Raw genomic sequence first — 4,169 nt, forward strand, 5'->3', positions numbered from 1 at the left:
TTTTTCTATTGTCACTTTGCTATACCGTGTATAACACATTAAGTATTATATTAAAACCTGAAAGCTAACGTAATGAAATATGAATAATATAAATACCTCGATATACCGCACACAACTCAAGTAAATATAACAACCTGCGTCTATTTCTGAAACTAGTACATGTTTAAATACATTCTAAATTATAGATAATGGTAATGGTAAAAATATGAATAGAATCCATAATGAATAAAAGACCTACCGATATTATATATAATTTCATTTCATTGGATACAGCAAGAACGTATCTCTTTATACAAAGAATAATATACACTTTTCGTTTATGATTTCCTATGATTTATGTGAACAAAACTAGACAAATCAAAGTCATTGCAAATCATTAGCAGCGACGTCATACTATTATCCATCGGAGTATTTACGAAGATTAGTGTTGATTTAAGTAATCCGATTGGTTACGGGAACGTGACGTAATAACAATCGCTTCAATCAAGATGACTTTACTGCTTTGCAAAATCCCTAACATGGCGACTGTCACCGACGTCACAGCAACGCTTATTGTGGATATTCCGAGTCGCCTGAAGGCTTTATGTATATACCTACATTGTTTATATCAATCATACAAGAAGCAAATGTCTGGTTAGCATTATTATATAAAATATAGATACGTATCATGTCTTAGAAAAAAACTCTTTCTTAAAACTCAAGGATTTTTAAATGCCACGTAAAGATTTCTGTTCAAATAATTATATTAGAGTTACTTATTACCATGGGTTTATTAATTCCGAAGTTGTGATAATACACGTTCAAGCTGTCTATACTTTTGAACGACTTATCCAATGTAAAGGTGGAACGATTTCTAGACGGAGACATTCATTACTTCAGAAATACAGACGTAAGCAGGTTTGAGTGATACACGAACATACACAAGCAAAACAAAGATTAATACATGTACAATACATTACGTAGATGGAATTGGAAATGAACAAAAATGTTGTAAATTCGTTCCCATATGACGTTACTTGGAAAGATGAAATGTTTGTTTATTTGCTTTATTTTTACAGATACTTCTATCTTGACCTATCAAGGATATCTTTTTCTTAGTTTTTCGTAGAAATGATTAAGTATTCATTTTCACACAAAACCTTTCCGCCATTCTTGCGTTTTATAACATTCGAATTATTATTTTGTCTTTGAATAAGTCTGAAATCCTGAAAAATGTCTTATCTTCTATGTGATATCGTTTGTTTAAAAGACAGAAATGATCTCAATAAAATATAAAGAAATTTGAGCAGTTTCTGATATCACCATGCACACAGTATACGTATAAAGTCAAATCCTTTCATTGTAAATATTACCAGACAGAATATCAAACACAAAAGTTGAACTTCAAAAAACATCACGAGCCTTATAATAAGAAAATGTTAGAATAGCTGAGACATGAAACCGTCCTTATGCCAAATGACCTTCTACTTTATTACTATAATAACATCTACTTTATTACTATAATAACATCTTTTTTTACTATAATATTATCTATTTATTACTATAATGTTATCTACTTTATTACTTATAGTATCTGCCTTTTACATAATACTGTTTTAATTTATATCAAAATCGGACGAAACATTTTCTACATAATACTGTTTTGATTTATTTTAAAATCGGGCGAAACATTTTCTACATAATACTGTTTTGATTTATTTTAAAATCGGGCGAAACATTTTCTACATAATACTGTTTAAATTTATTTCAAAATCGGGCGAAACATTTTTTTTTTTACATATTACTGTTTTAATTTATATCAAAATCGTGCGAAACATTTTCTACATAATTCTGTTTTAAGTTATTTCAAAATCTGACGAAGCATTTTTTGAACAGTGCTGTCGTAATTCATTTCAAAGTTGGACCAAAATTTTTCCCCCAGTGCGTGGGTGAAGTTTGTCTAAATTTCGTCATTGATCAATTTCGTAATCAGCCACCACCCTTACGTTATTTTGTTAAAGTGAATCGAATTAAATAATTCCATTGATAAATCCACCATCATATACTTTGGCATATTTTAAAGCTCCTCAAATCAACGCCTACACATTCAGGTGAAATATTTTGTCAAGTTTCCAACGAATTTACCACGCCCAGAGATGCTAATCTTTTAATTGTCAAAAAAGTCAGCTTATTGCATATACGTGATATGAAATATGCAACTTCCAATAACGTTTCATCTAAAGCGTTGATCATACGCCCAAGTTTATAATGCCATACACTTTAGAAGGAAATAATTACCGCTGATAATGACATAAATGACGACAACTCTTGTTATTGTATATGGTTATGGTATAATATCTTGTTTATTTGTGATGTAATCAGGGAAAACAATTTAAACGTAATGAGGCGGTGTCCTGTGTCCAATAACATCAAATAAATAAGCAGATATCAGTACAATAACAAACCACTTGAACATCTATTGACAGGAAATACAACCGTCAGACGATCTGCGTCATCACGCGAGAATCTATTTACTACAGTTTACTACCCCAGCACACTTCATTCATAAATCTCTAAGTGACGTCACAGCTGACGCATGCGACCTACTTTCCGAACCACGCTAGCTACAGCTTTCGTGTTTACTCGAGCGAGTTGTTTACTATGCCAGCGCAGTCCATTCGGCACTCACTATTTTACTAAAACATATAGAGGTTATCCGAATATTATAAACACACAAAATGCCGGATAGATCTAGTTTAATTTGGTTGTGTTTACGTTGCCTAGAAATCAGACTAGGATTTTATCAACATGTTAAATTGTCAACAAGGTTATTTATCTCGGTGAAAACGTCAAGGCCAGCCATTTGTCTTCAGAAAACAGCGAAATATTTCGCAACACATTCTGTGTGGGCTGATCAATACCGTGACTAGACAATAGCTACATGTAGGTGTACATTGTGTCTGATTCACAACCGTATGACAAATATATAGCTGAAAATTTAACCCTGACAAATATATACTTCATCAAACATAATAATTACAGAAAAATGTCGTTGCTATTTAAATTACAGCATTCGATTGTGTAAAATTATGTAGTAATAATTCTTATTAAAGGGTCGCTTAATGTGGTCATACTTTGAATCACTTAATTAAATTTTGATTCACTTGAATATAACAATAATAATAATGCATTACAATGAACAAAATGCGACGTTTTGTCATCTCTTGTACTTATAGGTATTTGGATATTAGTATTTCAAGATATAAAGGTATTCATATCCGAAATTAAGATATAATTACATGTTTATATGTTTTATATGTTATTCTACCTACTTTGGGAGATAAACATTCACTTACGTCTGTGACATCAATTTCCGTTCAATCTTATTCATGAACATTTTTAATTGATGAATACCTTTTAGCAATCTAAATTTGAAATTAAAAAGGGAACTGAACATAACATAATTAGTGGCGAATTCACATATTTCTTTGGGATAAAATGCTACTTAATTGTATATAAATTCATTGAATAAAATTTGGTACTAAGAAACAGCCTAAATAGCTTAAAATGATGTTATTAAACGTATTGCATGAAATCATTCAATAATTCAATTCCCCATTTTTACTTTTTGTAAATAACAAATCGATAATTTTAATGAGTATTGATAAACGTTTTTAACAAACTGATCATGATTTGTTTATATTCCAAAAAGATATATCATGAATGTTAAATTGATATTACATTTCGGCGTGTATCGGTGTGAATTTCTCAGGTGATCACGAGTCTCTTGCTTACATATCGTCTTCTCAGAAGTAATTTTCGGTACACGTGTACTTCAGGATCGTTGTTGAAGGTAAATACATGGCTTTGTGGTGCTAGATTCCCCAAGATGTAACGCTGAACACTCATTGTCTTAAAATGAACTCAAAACGAACTCGGATTCTTAAACAGAATTAAAAAAATCAAAATGGGAGGTTTATGGATAAGACGTTTCCAATGAAAGTTTAGATTGAAGTTATGAGTAAAAGTCGTTCACTGAATCCGGGGGTGGATAAATAACTAAGGTCAAAGTTCACTCAATAAGATGTGTTCATCCTATCATCCTACAGTCATCAGTCATGCGTCGGATGACGTCACAGTCACTTGTGAGGTCAATAACTAGACCGTGAAATAATTAAAATCAAACTCTA

The sequence above is a fragment of the Argopecten irradians genome, chromosome 15, assembly GCF_041381155.1.
Source record: "Argopecten irradians isolate NY chromosome 15, Ai_NY, whole genome shotgun sequence".
Lineage (NCBI taxonomy): Eukaryota > Metazoa > Mollusca > Bivalvia > Pectinida > Pectinidae > Argopecten > Argopecten irradians.